The sequence below is a fragment of the Daucus carota genome, chromosome 6 (assembly GCF_001625215.2).
Source record: "Daucus carota subsp. sativus chromosome 6, DH1 v3.0, whole genome shotgun sequence".
Classification (NCBI taxonomy): domain Eukaryota; kingdom Viridiplantae; phylum Streptophyta; class Magnoliopsida; order Apiales; family Apiaceae; genus Daucus; species Daucus carota.
The window spans coordinates 855,506-874,583 of NC_030386.2; positions in this window are offsets into that span (position 1 = coordinate 855,506).

Sequence of the window (19,078 nt, forward strand, 5' to 3'; positions counted from 1 at the left end):
ATTATGGTATCCTAGAGAATCAGATTTTAATCTAATTGGATACTCTGATGCAGATTTTGCAGGTTGCAAAATTGACAGGAAAAGCACAAGTGGAAGTTGTCAATTTCTGGGTGGAAGACTAGTTTCTTGGTACAGTAAGAAGCAGAAGTCCATCTCAACATCAACAGCAGAATCAGAGTATATTGCTGCAGGCAGCTGTTGTGCTCAAATTCTTTGGATGAAGAATCAACTGTTGGACTATGGGTTATCCTTCTCTAAAATTCCTATTTATTGTGATAACCAAAGTGCTATTGCTATGACAGGAAACCCAGTTCAACATTCTCTGACAAAGCACATCAGTATCAGATATCATTTTATCAGGGAGCATGTGGAGGAAGGAACCATTGAACTTCACTTTGTTCCTACTGAACAGCAGCTAGCAGACATTTTCACCAAACCATTAAGTGAAGCAACTTTTACTAGGCTGGTGAATGAGCTAGGAATGATATCAGGAACTGAGTAAACATATTGGTTAGATCTTTACAATTTAAATTGTCAAATTTACCAGATGTATTACTCACACATTTGCCATGATATAATCTGATTGTTAAAATCTGATGACATTCTCTGATGATATACTCTGTTTGCTTTTCTCTGATGACATTCTCTGATAGTATTCTCTGATGCTTATAAAACTCTGAATCTTGATAAATGATCTCATTTTTATCTTCTCTGAGACAAATCACCTATGAAGATACCATGAAGCATGTTCAGAATGAGTAATCATGAATCTCAGCTAAGTTCCTTAATCCTGATCTCAATTTTGTGCTGCATTAGTTCACACTATGCATGCTGATATCATTGAGACTCTACTACTTCACATATCTTAATTATAAGTGAGACTGATTAATTTGAATTTTCTCTCATATATTAGACAGTGATTATAAACTCTGATGTTTTGTTACCCTGAGACAAAACCCCCTGAAGAATAAGCATGGTACTCCTTTGAGATCTTAGATGACAGTGACTGGGAAGAACCAAACATTTGCTGGTATTAAGTAATTGCTAAGATTTTATAATCTATGGTGACCAGTCACATTCTCTGATTACTGGAGAAATACCAATGCCATATTATATTTAAAGGTCGTGCCTCACTTACACTGAGAAGCGTCCTGAAAAAAAAAAAAAAAAAAAAAAAAAAAAAAAAAAAAAAAAAAAAAAGGGGGTTATATTATTTTATTGTTTTCATCAGAGTATGTCCCAGTCTAAATTTTGAGAGCTTGCATAAATTATTTTTGTCTACCTTATAATTACGAAATTGTGAAATTTTATATTCTCTGATTTCACATGTCCACACACAGATTTCACAAGCACATTATTGAGCTATGGATTTTAGAACAAACTCTGATTTATTGATGAATATTCTGACACTTATGTTTTTATTCTGAGGTATTTAGAAATTTATTTTCTATGATTTAAATCTCAGAGTTTAAAATTCGAGTGAATTGTTCTTGATTTTTTTAAATCTTGTACATTTCAGGAGTTCAAATATTCAGAGAATGTGAAGAGAGTATTTTCAAACGGGTGTATTGTTAGTGGGTTTACATGAAAAACATTTTAATAGGAGAACGTGTAATCAGCCTTTATTACTGCGCGTGTTTTACTGCACTCATGATTACTAATATCGTTTCTCCATCCCACTAACTTTCATCAACCAGTTGTATTGTGACAGGTGTCCAAGTGAACAAACAGCTCATGCGTGTTCAGTGAAACAAAATCTGAAGAGTTTTTCACTTCAGATTTTATTTCTTATCATTCACTTATACACTTATTCACTTCTTCACTTACACATACTCTCTCAACACACTCTTGCTCTCTTCTCTCTAATATTCAAATCTTCTCACACACATTTTCTCAAACACAATCTCTGATATAATGGCCACTACAGCTTTTATCTTGGCAGGTGTTGAATTTGTTCCCAACAACTATGCAGCCATCCTTGATACTGCTGAAGCCCCAAGGGATTATCATCCCTTTCAGCGATTCTTGGCACAGAGTGTCATCGGTACAGCTCTCACCGCTCCTGCAAGACTTTCAGGAAGCCAAATCATCAGCTTTTGGAGGTCGGGTACATATGACAATGGTGGTGCAGATGGATCACCATCAATTGTGTTTTCCTATGACGGGGAGGAGTATGCAGTTACTCCAGCAACAGTTCGTCAGGCACTCAACTTGCCAGAACATTCTGCGTACATTACAAATGGAGATGCAAATCTCAGAACAATGATGCTTGAATTGGGGTACTACGAATCTCTGGATAAACTGGGTCAGTTGAAGCGTCCATGGCTCAATAAGGAGTGGAGCTTTTTCTTTGATTGCATTACCCGAGCTTTCCAGAAGAAATCTACAAACTGGGATGCTATTCCAATGGACATGCTACAGATCGGGTATTCTCTGATCTACTCTACTGCTTTTGATTTTGGTAGATTAGTTCTTAGAAATATTGGTGAAAGAATGCTTGAGAATAGGAAAGTCATATATTTCTCAAGATTTTGCCAATTATTGTTTAATGCCACTGTTGGAGAAGTGGAGTTTGATGCTGCAGATGAGATCAAACCCTTTAAACTTCATAAAAGGGCTTTTAAGGATCTCATATCTAAAGATGAGAAAAGACCAGTTCTCAGGCCTCTGCAAATCCCAGCTCCATTCAGAGCAAGGCTGAATCTTCCTCAGGAACCACAACCACAGCCTCAACAACCTCAACCACAACATCCAACCTCTCCTACAGTCACCAGAAAACCCAGATCATCCACAACAAAACCATCTCAATCCACAAAGTCTGATGCCCCCTCTACAACAAAAATCAGAACCTCTGTTGATACACAAGTTCCACAGACAAAGTCTGATAAACCACCAAACTCTGAAGCTCCAAACTCTGATATCCCAATAAACTCTGAAGCTGCTTCTACTCCAAAGCAGAAAAGAAGGAGGAGACTTGTTGCAGCATATGAATTTGATGATCTTGAACCTGCACAAGATGTAAATCCTGAACCTATTCCTACAACAACAAATGAACCTGCTCAGCCCAGTCCAAAACCAGCTAGATTCAAAAGAAGGGCACACAAGCCAAAGAGGGCCAAGATTCCAGAATCTGAAATTACTGATTTCACCATCCAAGAAGAGCAAGCACCATCCAGTTCAATTCCTGATGATTCATCTCAACCTCTGATGGTGGACCCTCTTCAAGCTGTTCCTCTAATATCTCCTACAACATCTCCTAAAGCAACTTCTACAGCATCTGCAGTAGATGAAGAAATAGCGTGTGATGCACAAGCTACAACTGAAGCTGGAGCCACAATGTCTCAAATGTCTGATCCTAAATCTCCAATATCTGATCATGGCCATTCTACTCCAATTCCTCATTCTCCAATGAAAATACCTGAGAATGCCATTGTTCATGATACAGCTCCAGAGAACTACAGGTCTGATGTAGTTGAGGAACCTGACAAAGTAGCTGTAGAAGCTTTACAATCTCTTGCTCAGACTGGTAAAGAGCCCATCCTGTCACAGTCTGAAGCTCAAGAAAAATCTGCTAAGGATAATGTGGAGAAAGTTGCTGATCCTGTTCCTCAAGATGAAAAAGCAAACTCTGATACTGAGGATGATGCCAGTTCAGATACTGACAAGGATGAAAATGCTGAAGTCCCTCTGACACAACAAAAATGGGAGTCTACTAGCCAGTTCAATGCCAGGCTACAAACTCTGAATACAGCCTCTGAGCCACTCCCAAGGGATCTTCAGGTTGATCCACCAAGTGAAGTCTGGGATAAACTCTGGTTGAGCCACCAGCATTCCTTGGAAACACCTAAAGCTGAAGAGTTCTTAGCTATGGCAGAGAAGAAAATTACAAACTCTGATGTTATGTCAAGCCTCAAAGGCACAATTCTCTATCTAAAGACATTTCATCCTGCTCATGCCCAGACATCTAAATCAATAGATGGTCTAAGAACAGAGGTGGCAAAGGTCAAGGAGACAAATGAACTGGAAAAGAAAAGGACCATCAATCCTATAAAAGAAAGTGTACAGAAGCTGGTCACTGCAAATGAATCTCTGGACCAGAGGATGACCTTGATTGAATCAAATCAAGAAAAGATGTCAAAGCAGCTGGAAGCTATCCAAACATCACTTTCTCTGATCACATCAATTCTGATTCCTGATGAGGATGATGCCAAAAAGGGGGAGAGAGTAGCTCAAGTCAAATGCAAGTCTACTACTCAAACTCTGAAAAGGAAGAAAAAGGATGATGATGATGATGCTGATGATTTTACAAAGCACAAGAGATTTCAGGCAGGAACTGGTGGAAGAATTTCAAACTCTGACAGTTCAAAACCTAAGCAAAGTTCAAAGTCTGTTCCAGTCCCAACACACAATGTCACATCTGGGTCAAAGCAGAGACCAGTGGCTGGATCAGATCAACCAATGACTGATGAAGAACTTGCTAAGTTAATTTTTGAACAAGAAAATCCAGAAGCCAATTTGGACTTGGAGTTGATTGCTGCAGAAGAAGAAGAACTAAAGAAAGAACATGCTGAAGCAATAAAGTCAGGAAAAATCCAAAAGCCTGCAAAATCAACTGCCAGACCAAAGGAAAAAGGGATACTGATCAAAGAAGCTACTGTTGCTGATCAGAGTTTGCCAGTCAAAAAGGTATTCTCTGAAGATGAATATACAACTAAAGGAAAAAGCAAAGTAGATGAAAATCTGGAGAAAGGCTGGGATAAGAAGAAGTTTACAACCTCTGACACAGCTCAAGTTGTACAGGAAAAGAAATCAGAAGCTGCAATCTCTGACAAAGCTCATGTTGCAGAATCACAACAAGGAAAATTGACCTCTGACACAGCTCAAGTCAATAAGGAAGCAAAGAAAGACACAGTCTCTGACAAAGCTCAAGCTGTGTTCAAACCAACAACTACTCCACTGGCTGGATTTGCAAAGCCTACTTTGATGACTGAGATAAGTTTTGAAAAAGGCTCAATTCAACCATTTTCTCATCAAAAGGCAGGAAGAGATAAAGGAGGGCTGGGATCAAAATATGAAAAATTTGATCAGAGTATAGGATCAAGACCAGATGACCCCTCATCTCTCTGTGCTCCTAAGACTGGAGTATTGCAAGATAAAATGGACAAACTTGATTCAGTCCAGTTGGTGAAGAATGACAGGGGAAATAATATTCTTATCTACTTCATGTCTGATGGAACAGTGTTTAGAGTACTTGAAGCAGATCTCTATGCTAAACACTGGGAGGAATTGAGATATGTATCACACATATTTCAAGTGAGAAACAAGTCAGGACAACACATCTCCAACCTGCTAAAAGATCAAATCAGAAGGAAGATGGGGATTACAGGAAACAAAAATGCTGGACCTTTCATTCCCAAATATCTCAATCATAAAGGACAGTTGGTGGAGATGAAGAAAAATTCAGCAAAGATAGTGACAATAGCTGGAATCAGAACTCTTGCATTCAATGAAGAGTCTGATAAAGCTTACAATATAAGGCTGGATAGAGACTTGAAGAAGAACAAGATCTATGATCTCAGAGCTGCAATTTATCAAACTGGAGTTTCAGATCCAGAATTGAGAGAGATCAAGAGACAAATGATTACAGTGCTTGATGATGCTGAAAAAGAACTTCTCAGAGAGTATCTAAAGACAGCAAATGGTGTCTATGCAGCTAAGGAGTAAAGTATCTGTAAGTGTTAAAAGTTTTCTGTTATAATTAGTTAAACTCTGTTGCATTTGACTTAAATGTTTTGACATCATCAATTATCTGTTAACTTGCACATAATTAATGTATGCACAAGTTGGGGGAGATTGTTAGATATAATTGATGATTACTGCTAATGTTCTTAAAGTTTGTTTTAGAACAGGAATCATCAGAGTTTAAGCTAGAAGCTGATCAGAGTTAAGTAAAGTCTGACAGAGTTTAGTAAAGTCTGACAGAGTTTGATAAAGTCTGATCAGAGTTTACATAGTCAAGACTCGACAGAGTTTACACGTGGAAAGAGCTCAGAAGCGGATATACTTCAAGGAAGGATAGATGCTGAGGAGTGATTTGCTGACTATGGAAACTAAACAGAAAACTGGAGCAATCTTTGATTGATAGATTTATTAGCTGATTTATAGGATATCAAATCAGAGATTGATTTTGTAACTGTGTCTATATAAACACAGATTAGGGTTACTCTATATGAGTTGAGTTATCGAGTACATTGTTAAGAACCCTAGCAGCTCTTGGTGATAGAATATAAATTCACTGAGAGAGTTTTTGTAACTATTAAAGCTTTGTGAATATAAGAGTTTACTGCTTTCGATCTCTTATATTGTCTTACTGTGTTACAGATTGTGATCACTATATCATTCTATATAGTGAAAATATAGGACCTAACATATCACCGGCCAAATATTTTTGATATTGTCACATAGATGAGTTCCTATTTATATATGAATTTGGTCCGACCATATTTGGGGTAGTCGGGACTCAATCGTAGCTGATGTAATGAAGTTCGAGTTTTTAACGAATTCTCAAAGGGGTTAGTACACGGGAATTTCTTGAAAATATCTCTGGGCAGTTTCTTTTGATATTTCCACATAAATAGGTCCCTATGGATATATGAATTTGGTCATGACCATATTTTGGGCAGTCGGGACTGATTCGGAGCAGATATAATGAAGTTCAAGTTTTTGACAAATTCTCAAAGGGGTTAGTACACGGGAATTTCTTGAAAATATCCCTGGGTAGTTTATTTTGATATTCCCACATAAATGGGTCCCTATGGATATATGAATTTTGTCACGACCATATTTGGGGCAGTCGGGACTGAATCGGAGCATATATAATGAAGTTCGAGTTTTTAAGAATTTTCAAAGGGGTTAGTACACGGGAATTTCTTGAAAATATCCCCTGGCAGATTCTTTTGATATTTTCACATAAATGGGTTCCTATGGATATATGAATTTTGTCAAGACCATATTTGGGGCAGTCGGGACTGAATCGGAGCAGATATAATGAAGTTCGAGTTTTTAACGAATTCTCAAAGGGTTAGTACACGGGAATTTCATGAAAATTTCACCAGGAAGTTTCTTTTGATATTTTCACATAAATGGGTCCCTATAGATATATGAATTTGGTCATGATCATATTTGGGGCAGTCGGGACTGAATCGAAGCAGATATAATGAAGTTCGAGTTTTTAACGAATTCTCAAAGGGGTTAGTACACGGGAATTTCTTGAAAATATCCCTGGGCAGTTTCTTTTGATATTTCCACATAAATAGGTCCCTATGGATATAAGAATTTGGTCACGACCATATTTGGGGCAGTCGGGACTGAATCGTAGCCGATATAATGAAGTTCGAGTTTTTGATGAATTCTCAAAGGGGTTAGTACACGGGAATTTCATGAAAATTTCACAGGGAAGTTTCTTTTGATATTTTCACATAAATGGGTCCCTATGGATATATGAATTTGGTCACGAGCATATTTGGGGCAGTCGGGACTGAATCGTAGCAGATATAATGAAGTTCTAGTTTTTAACGAATTCTCAAAGGGGTTAGTACACGGAAATTTCTTGAAAATATCACCGGGAAGTTTCTTTTGATATTTTCACATAAATGGGTCCCTGTGGATATATGAATTTGGTCACGGCCATATTTGGGGCAGTCGGGACTGAATCGGAGCAGATATAATGAAGTTCTAGTTTTTAACGAATTCTCAAATGGGTTAGTACACGGGAATTTCATGAAAATTTCACCGGGAAGTTTCTTTTGATAATTTCACATAAATGGGCCCCTATAGATATATGAATTTGGTCATGATCATATTTGGGGCAGTCGGGACTGTATCGTAGCAGATATAATGAAGTTCGAGTTTTTAACGAATTCTCAAAGGGGTTAGTACACGGGAATTTCTTGAAAATATCTCGAGGCAGTTTCTTTTGATATCTCCACATAAATAGGTCCCTATGGATATATATGAATTTGGTCACGGCCATATTTGGGGCAGTCGGGACTGAATCGGAGCAGATATAATGAAGCTCGAGTTTTTGACGAGTTCTCAAAGGGGTTAGTACGCAGAAATTTCTTGAAAATATCCCTGGGCAGTTTCTTTTGATATTTCCACATAAATAGGTCCCTATGGATATATGAATTTGGTCACGACCATATTTGGGGTAGTAGGGACTGAATCGGAGCAGATATAATGAAGTTCGAGTTTTTGACGAATTCTCAAAGAGGTTAGTACACGGGAATTTCATGAAAATTTCACCGGGAAGTTTCTTTGGATATTTTCACATAAATGGGTCCCTATAGATATATGAATTTGGTCACGACCATATTTGGGGCAGTCGGGACTGAATCGTAGCCGATATAATGAAGTTCGAGTTTTTGATGAATTCTCAAAGGGGTTAGTACACGGGAATTTCATGAAAATTTCACCGGGAAGTTTCTTTTGATATTTTCACATAAATGGGTCCCTATGGATATATGAATTTGGTCACGAGCATATTTGGGGCAGTCGGGACTGAATCGTAGCAGATATAATGAAGTTCTAGTTTTTAACGAATTCTCAAAGGGGTTAGTACACGGAAATTTCTTGAAAATATCACCGGGAAGTTTCTTTTGATATTTTCACATAAATGGGTCCCTGTGGATATATGAATTTGGTCACGGCCATATTTGGGGCAGTCGGGACTGAATCGGAGCAGATATAATGAAGTTCGAGTTTTTAACGAATTCTCAAATGGGTTAGTACACGGGAATTTCATGAAAATTTCACCGGGAAGTTTCTTTTGATAATTTCACATAAATGGGCCCCTATAGATATATGAATTTGGTCATGATCATATTTGGGGCAGTCGGGACTGTATCGTAGCAGATATAATGAAGTTCGAGTTTTTAACGAATTCTCAAAGGGGTTAGTACACGGGAATTTCTTGAAAATATCTCTAGGCAGTTTCTTTTGATATTTCCACATAAATAGGTCCCTATGGATATATGAATTTGGTCACGGCCATATTTGGGGCAGTCGGGACTGAATCGGAGCAGATATAATGAAGCTCGAGTTTTTGACGAGTTCTCAAAGGGGTTAGTACGCAGAAATTTCTTGAAAATATCCCTGGGCAGTTTCTTTTTATATTTCCACATAAATAGGTCCCTATGGAAATATGAATTTGGTCACGACCATATTTGGGGCAGTCGGGACTGAATCGGAGCAGATATAATGAAGTTCGAATTTTTAACGAATTCTCAAAGGGTTAGTACACGGGAATTTCATGAAAATTTCACCAGGAAGTTTCTTTTGATATTTTCACATAAATGGGTCCCTATAGATATATGAATTTGGTCAGGATCATATTTGGGGCAGTCGGGACTGAATCGAAGCAGATATAATGAAGTTCGAGTTTTTAACGAATTCTCAAAGGGGTTAGTACACGGGAATTTCATGAAAATTTCACCGGAAAGTTTCTTTTGATATTTTCACATAAATAGGTCCCTGTGGATATATGAATTTGGTCACGAGCATATTTGGGGCAGTCGGGACTGAATCGTAGCAGATATAATGAAGTTCTAGTTTTTGATGAATTCTCAAAGGGGTTAGTACACGGGAATTTCTTGAAAATATCATCGGGAAGTTTCTTATGATATTTTCACATAAGTGGGTCCCTGTTGATATATGAATTTGGTCACGAGCATATTTGGGGCAGTCGGGACTGAATCGGAGCAGATATAATGAAGTTCGAGTTTTTAACGAATTCTCAAAGGGGTTAGTACACGGGAATTTCATGAAAATTTCACCGGGAAGTTTCTTTTGATATTTTCACATAAATGGGTCCCTATAGATATATGAATTTGGTCATGATCATATTTGGGGCAGTCGGGACTGTATCGTACCAGATATAATGAAGTTCGAGTTTTTAACGAATTCTCAAAGGGGTTAGTACACGGGAATTTCTTGAAAATATCTCTGGGCAGTTTCTTTTGATATTTCCACATAAATAGGTCCCTATGGATATATGAATTTGGTCACGGCCATATTTGGGGCAGTCGGGACTGAATCGGAGCAGATATAATGAAGCTCGAGTTTTTGACGAGTTCTCAAAGGGGTTAGTACACAGGAATTTCTCGAAAATATCCCGGGGCAGTTTCTTTTGATATTTCCACATAAATAGGTCCCTATGGAAATATGAATTTGGTCACGACCATATTTGGGGCAGTCGGGACTGAATCGGAGCAGATATAATGAAGTTCGAATTTTTAACGAATTCTCAAAGGGTTAGTACACGGGAATTTCATGAAAATTTCACCAGGAAGTTTCTTTTGATATTTTCACATAAATGGGTCCCTATAGATATATGAATTTGGTCATGATCATATTTGGGGCAGTCGGGACTGAATCGAAGCAGATATAATGAAGTTCGAGTTTTTAACGAATTCTCAAAGGGGTTAGTACACGGGAATTTCTTGAAAATATCCCTGGGCAGTTTCTTTTGATATTTCCACATAAATAGGTCCCTGTGGATATATGAATTTGGTCACGACCATATTTGGGGCAGTCGGGACTGAATCGTAGCCGATATAATGAAGTTCGAGTTTTTGATGAATTCTCAAAGGGGTTAGTACACGGGAATTTCATGAAAATTTCACCGGGAAGTTTCTTATGATATTTTCACATAAATGGGTCCCTATGGATATATGAATTTGGTCACGAGCATATTTGGGGCAGTCGGGACTGAATCGGAGCAGATATAATGAAGTTCGAGTTTTTAACGAATTCTCAAAGGGGTTAGTACACGGGAATTTCATGAAAATTTCACCGGGAAGTTTCTTTTGATATTTTCACATAAATGGGTCCCTATAGATATATGAATTTGGTCATGATCATATTTGGGGCAGTCGGGACTGTATCGTACCAGATATAATGAAGTTCGAGTTTTTAACGAATTCTCAAAGGGGTTAGTACACGGGAATTTCTTGAAAATATCTCTGGGCAGTTTCTTTTGATATTTCCACATAAATAGGTCCCTATGGATATATGAATTTGGTCACGCCATATTTGGGGCAGTCGGGACTGAATCGGAGCAGATATAATGAAGCTCGAGTTTTTGACGAGTTCTCAAAGGGGTTAGTACACAGGAATTTCTCGAAAATATCCCGGGGCAGTTTCTTTTGATATTTCCACATAAATAGGTCCCTATGGAAATATGAATTTGGTCACGACCATATTTGGGGCAGTCGGGACTGAATCGGAGCAGATATAATGAAGTTCGAATTTTTAACGAATTCTCAAAGGGTTAGTACACGGGAATTTCATGAAAATTTCACCAGGAAGTTTCTTTTGATATTTTCACATAAATGGGTCCCTATAGATATATGAATTTGGTCATGATCATATTTGGGGCAGTCGGGACTGAATCGAAGCAGATATAATGAAGTTCGAGTCTTTAACGAATTCTCAAAAGGGTTAGTACACGGGAATTTCTTGAAAATATCCCTGGGCAGTTTCTTTTGATATTTCCACATAAATAGGTCCCTATGGATATATGAATTTGGTCACGACCATATTTGGGGCAGTCGGGACTGAATCGTAGCCGATATAATGAAGTTCGAGTTTTTGATGAATTCTCAAAGGGGTTAGTACACGGGAATTTCATGAAAATTTCACCGGGAAGTTTCTTATGATATTTTCACATAAATGGGTCCCTATGGATATATGAATTTGGTCACGAGCATATTTGGGGCAGTCGGGACTGAATCGTAGCAGGTATAATGAAGTTCTAGTTTTTAACGAATTCTCAAAGGGGTTAGTACACGGGAATTTCTTGAAAATATCACCGGGAAGTTTCTTTTGATATTTTCACATAAATGGGTCCCTATGGATATATGAATTTGGTCACGAGCATATTTGGGGCAGTCGGGACTGAATCGTAGCAGATATAATGAAGTTCTAGTTTTTAACGAATTCTCAAAGGGGTTAGTACACGGGAATTTCTTGAAAATATCATCGGGAAGTTTCTTTTGATATTTTCACATAAGTGGGTCCCTGTGGATATATGAATTTGGTCACGGCCATATTTGGGGCAGTCGGGACTGAATCGGAGCAGATATAATGAAGTTCGAGTTTTTAACGAATTCTCAAAGGGGTTAGTACACGGGAATTTCATGAAAATTTCACCGGGAAGTTTCTTTTGATATTTTCACATAAATGGGTCCCTATAGATATATGAATTTGGTCATGATCATATTTGGGGCAGTCGGGACTGTATCGTACCAGATATAATGAAGTTCGAGTTTTTAACGAATTCTCAAAGGGGTTAGTACACGGGAATTTCTTGAAAATATCTCTGGGCAGTTTCTTTTGATATTTCCACATAAATAGGTCCCTATGGATATATGAATTTGGTCACGGCCATATTTGGGGCAGTCGGGACTGAATCGGAGCAGATATAATGAAGCTCGAGTTTTTGACGAGTTCTCAAAGGGGTTAGTACACAGGAATTTCTTGAAAATATCCCGGGGCAGTTTCTTTTGATATTTCCACATAAATAGGTCCCTATGGAAATATGAATTTGGTCACGACCATATTTGGGGCAGTCGGGACTGAATCGGAGCAGATATAATGAAGTTCGAATTTTTAACGAATTCTCAAAGGGTTAGTACACGGGAATTTCATGAAAATTTCACCAGGAAGTTTCTTTTGATATTTTCACATAAATGGGTCCCTATAGATATATGAATTTGGTCATGATCATATTTGGGGCAGTCGGGACTGAATCGAAGCAGATATAATGAAGTTCGAGTTTTTAACGAATTCTCAAAGGGGTTAGTACACGGGAATTTCTTGAAAATATCCCTGGGCAGTTTCTTTTGATATTTCCACATAAATAGGTCCCTATGGATATATGAATTTGGTCACGACCATATTTGGGGCAGTCGGGACTGAATCGTAGCCGATATAATGAAGTTCAAGTTTTTGATGAATTCTCAAAGGGGTTAGTACACGGGAATTTCATGAAAATTTCATCGGGAAGTTTATTATGATATTTTCACATAAATGGGTCCCTATGGATATATGAATTTGGTCACGAGCATATTTGGGGCAGTCGGGACTGAATCGTAGCAGGTATAATGAAGTTCTAGTTTTTAACGAATTCTCAAAGGGGTTAGTACACGGGAATTTCTTGAAAATATCACCGGGAAGTTTCTTTTGATATTTTCACATAAATGGGTCCCTATGGATATATGAATTTGGTCACGAGCATATTTGGGGCAGTCGGGACTGAATCGTAGCAGATATAATGAAGTTCTAGTTTTTAACGAATTCTCAAAGGGGTTAGTACACGGGAATTTCTTGAAAATATCATCGGAAGTTTCTTTTGATATTTTCACATAAGTGGGTCCCTGTGGATATATGAATTTGGTCACGGCCATATTTGGGGCAGTCGGGACTGAATCGGAGCAGATATAATGAAGTTCGAGTTTTTAACGAATTCTCAAAGGGGTTAGTACACGGGAATTTCATGAAAATTTCACCGGGAAGTTTCTTTTGATATTTTCACATAAATGGGTCCCTATAGATATATGAATTTGGTCATGATCATATTTGGGGCAGTCGGGACTGTATCGTACCAGATATAATGAAGTTCGAGTTTTTAACGAATTCTCAAAGGGGTTAGTACACGGGAATTTCTTGAAAATATCTCTGGGCAGTTTCTTTTGATATTTCCACATAAATAGGTCCCTATGGATATATGAATTTGGTCACGGCCATATTTGGGGCAGTCGGGACTGAATCAGAGCAGATATAATGAAGCTCGAGTTTTTGACGAGTTCTCAAAGGGGTTAGTACACAGGAATTTCTTGAAAATATCCCGGGGCAGTTTCTTTTGATATTTCCACATAAATAGGTCCCTATGGAAATATGAATTTGGTCACGACCATATTTGGGGCAGTCGGGACTGAATCGGAGCAGATATAATGAAGTTCGAATTTTTAACGAATTCTCAAAGGGTTAGTACACGGGAATTTCATGAAAATTTCACCAGGAAGTTTCTTTTGATATTTTCACATAAATGGGTCCCTATAGATATATGAATTTGGTCATGATCATATTTGGGGCAGTCGGGACTGAATCGAAGCAGATATAATGAAGTTCGAGTTTTTAACGAATTCTCAAAGGGGTTAGTACACGGGAATTTCTTGAAAATATCCCTGGGCAGTTTCTTTTGATATTTCCACATAAATAGGTCCCTATGGATGTATGAATTTGGTCACGACCATATTTGGGGCAGTCGGGACTGAATCGTAGCCGATATAATGAAGTTCAAGTTTTTGATGAATTCTCAAAGGGGTTAGTACACGGGAATTTCATGAAAATTTCATCGGGAAGTTTCTTATGATATTTTCACATAAATGGGTCCCTATGGATATATGAATTTGGTCACGAGCATATTTGGGGCAGTCGGGACTGAATCGTAGCAGGTATAATGAAGTTCTAGTTTTTAACGAATTCTCAAAGGGGTTAGTACACGGGAATTTCTTGAAAATATCACCGGGAAGTTTCTTTTGATATTTTCACATAAATGGGTCCCTGTGGATATATGAATTTGGTCACGGCCATATTTGGGGCAGTCGGGACTGAATCGGAGCAGATATAATGAAGTTCGAGTTTTTAACGAATTCTCAAAGGGGGTTAGTACACGGGAATTTCATGAAAATTTCACCGGGAAGTTTCTTTTTATAATTTCACATAAATGGGCCCCTATAGATATATGAATTTGGTCATGATCATATTTGGGGCAGTCGGGACTGTATCGTAGCAGATATAATGAAGTTCGAGTTTTTAACGAATTCTCAAAGGGGTTCGTACACGGGAATTTCTTGAAAATATCTCTGGGCAGTTTCTTTTGATATTTCCACATAAATAGGTCCCTATGGATATATGAATTTGGTCACGGCCATATTTGGGGCAGTCGGGACTGAATCGGAGCAGATATAATGAAGCTCGAGTTTTTGACGAGTTCTCAAAGGGGTTAGTACGCAGAAATTTCTTGAAAATATCCCTGGGCAGTTTCTTTTGATATTTCCACATAAATAGGTCCCTATGGATATATGAATTTGGTCACGACCATATTTGGGGCAGTATGGACTGAATCGGAGCAGATATAATGAAGTTCGAGTTTTTGATGAATTCTCAAAGGGGTTAGTAACGGGAATTTCATGAAAATATCCCTGGGCAGTTTCTTTTGATATTTTCACATAAATGGGTCCGTATAGATATATGAATTTGGTCACGACCATATTTGGGGCAGTCGGGACTGAATCGTAGCCGATATAATGAAGTTCGAGTTTTTGATGAATTCTCAAAGGGGTTAGTAACGGGAATTTCATGAAAATTTCACCGGGAAGTTTCTTTTGATATTTTCCCATAAATGGGTCCCTATGGATATATGAATTTGGTCACGAGCATATTTGGGGTAGTCGGGACTGAATCGTAGCAGATATAATGTAGTTCTAGTTTTTAACGAATTCTCAAAGGGGTTAGTACACGGGAATTTCTTGAAAATATCACCGGGAAGTTTCTTTTGATATTTTCACATAAGTGGGTCCCTGTGGATATATGAATTTGGTCACGGCCATATTTGGGGCAGTTGGGACTGAATCGGAGCAGATATAATGAAGTTCGAGTTTTTAACGAATTCTCAAAGGGGTTAGTACACGGGAATTTCATGAAAATTTCACCGGGAAGTTTCTTTTGATATTTTCACATAAATGGGTCCCTATAGATATATGAATTAGGTCATGATCATATTTGGGGCAGTCGGGACTGTATCGTACCAGATATAATGAAGTTCGAGTTTTTAACGAATTCTCAAAGGGGTTAGTACACGGGAATTTCTTGAAAATATCCCCTGGCAGATTCTTTTGATATTTTCACATAAATGGGTTCCTATGGATATATGAATTTTGTCACGACCATATTTGGGGCAGTCGGGACTGAATCGGAGCAGATATAATGAAGTTCGAGTTTTTAACGAATTCTCAAAGGGTTAGTACACGGGAATTTCATGAAAATTTCACCAGGAAGTTTCTTTTGATATTTTCACATAAATGGGTCCCTATAGATATATGAATTTGGTCATGATCATATTTGGGGCAGTCGGGACTGAATCGAAGCAGATATAATGAAGTTCGAGTTTTTAACGAATTCTCAAAGGGGTTAGTACACGGGAATTTCTTGAAAATATCCCTGGGCAGTTTCTTTTGATATTTCCACATAAATAGGTCCCTATGGATATATTAATTTGGTCACGAGCATATTTGGGGCAGTCGGGACTGAATCGTAGCAGATATAATGAAGTTCTAGTTTTTAACGAATTCTCAAAGGGGTTAGTACACGGGAATTTCTTAAAAAATATCACCGGGAAGTTTCTTTTGATATTTTCACATAAATGGGTCCCTGTGGATATATGAATTTTGTCACGGCCATATTTGGGGCAGTCGGGACTGAATCGGAGCAGATATAATGAAGTTCGAGTTTTTAACGAATTCTCAAAGGGGTTAGTACACGGGAATTTCATGAAAATTTCACCGGGAAGTTTCTTTTGATAATTTCACATAAATGGGCCCCTATAGATATATGAATTTGGTCATGATCATATTTGGGGCAGTCGGGACTGTATCGTAGCAGATATAATGAAGTTCGAGTTTTTAACGAATTCTCAAGGGGTTAGTACACGGGAATTTCTTGAAAATATCCCTGGGCAGTTTCTTTGATATTTCCACATAAATAGGTCCCTATGGATATATGAATTTGGTCACGACCATATTTGGGGCAGTCGGGACTGAATCGTAGCCGATATAATGAAGTTCGAGTTTTTGATGAATTCTCAAAGGGGTTAGTACACGGGAATTTCATGAAAATTTCACCGGGAAGTTTCTTATGATATTTTCACATAAATGGGTCCCTATGGATATATGAATTTGGTCACGACCATATTTGGGGCAGTATGGACTAAATCGGAGCAGATATAATGAAGTTCGAGTTTTTGACGAATTCTCAAAGAGGTTAGTACACGGGGATTTCATGAAAATTTCACCGAGAAGTTTCTTTGGATATTTTCACATAAATGGGTCCCTATAGATATATGAATTTGGTCACGACCATATTTGGGGCAGTCGGGACTGAATCGTAGCCGATATAATGAAGTTCGAGTTTTTGATGAATTCTCAAAGGGGTTAGTACACGGGAATTTCATGAAAATTTCACCGGGAAGTTTCTTTTGATATTTTCCCATAAATGGGTCCCTATGGATATATGAATTTGGTCACGAGCATATTTGGGGCAGTCGGGACTGAATCGTAGCAGATATAATGTAGTTCTAGTTTTTAACGAATTCTCAAAGGGGTTAGTACACGGGAATTTCTTGAAAATATCACTGGGAAGTTTCTTTTGATATTTTCACATAAGTGGGTACCTGTGGATATATGAATTTGGTCACGGCCATATTTGGGGCAGTTGGGACTGAATCGGAGCAGATATAATGAAGTTCGAGTTTTTAACGAATTCTCAAAGGGGTTAGTACACGGGAATTTCATGAAAATTTCACCGGGAAGTTTCTTTTGATATTTTCACATAAATGGGTCCCTATAGATATATGAATTTGGTCATGATCATATTTGGGGCAGTCGGGACTGTATCGTACCAGATATAATGAAGTTCGAGTTTTTAACGAATTCTCAAAGGGGTTAGTACACGGGAATTTCTTGAAAATATCCCCTGGCAGATTCTTTTGATATTTTCACATAAATGGGTTCCTATGGATATATGAATTTTGTCACGACCATATTTGGGGCAGTCGGGACTGAATCGGAGCAGATATAATGAAGTTCGAGTTTTTAACGAATTCTCAAAGGGTTAGTACACGGGAATTTCATGAAAATTTCACCAGGAAGTTTCTTTTGATATTTTCACATAAATGGGTCCCTATAGATATATGAATTTGGTCATGATCATATTTGGGGCAGTCGGGACTGAATCGAAGCAGATATAATGAAGTTCGAGTTTTTAACGAATTCTCAAAGGGGTTAGTACACGGGAATTTCTTGAAAATATCCCTGGGCAGTTTCTTTTGATATTTCCACATAAATAGGTCCCTATGGATATATGAATTTGGTCACGACCATATTTGGGGCAGTCGGGACTGAATCGTAGCCGATATAATGAAGTTCGAGTTTTTGATGAATTCTAAAAGGGGTTAGTACACGGGAATTTCATGAAAATTTCACCGGGAAGTTTCTTTTGATATTTTCACATAAATGGGTCCCTATGGATATATGAATTTGGTCACGAGCATATTTGGGGCAGTCGGGACTGAATCGTAGCAGATATAATGAAGTTCTAGTTTTTAACGAATTCTCAAAGGGGTTAGTACACGGGAATTTCTTGAAAATATCACCGGGAAGTTTCTTTTGATATTTTCACATAAATGGGTCCCTGTGGATATATGAATTTGGTCACGGCCATATTTGGGGCAGTCGGGACTGAATCGGAGCAGATATAATGAAGTTCGAGTTTTTAACGAATTCTCAAAGGGGTTAGTACACGGGAATTTCATGAAAATTTCACCGGGAAGTTTCTTTTGATAATTTCACATAAATGGGCCCCTATAGATATATGAATTTGGTCATGATCATATTTGGGGCAGTCGGGACTGTATCGTAGCAGATATAATGAAGTTCGAGTTTTTAACGAATTCTCAAAGGGGTTAGTACACGGGAATTTCTTGAAAATATCTCTGGGCAGTTTCTTTTGATATTTCCACATAAATAGGTCCCTTATGGATATATGAATTTGGTCACGGCCATATTTGGGGCAGTCGGGACTGAATCGGAGCAGATATAATGAAGCTCGAGTTTTTGACGAGTTCTCAAAGGGGTTAGTACGCAGAAATTTCTTGAAAATATCCCTGGGCAGTTTCTTATGATATTTCCACATAAATAGGTCCCTATGGATATATGAATTTGGTCACGACCATATTTGG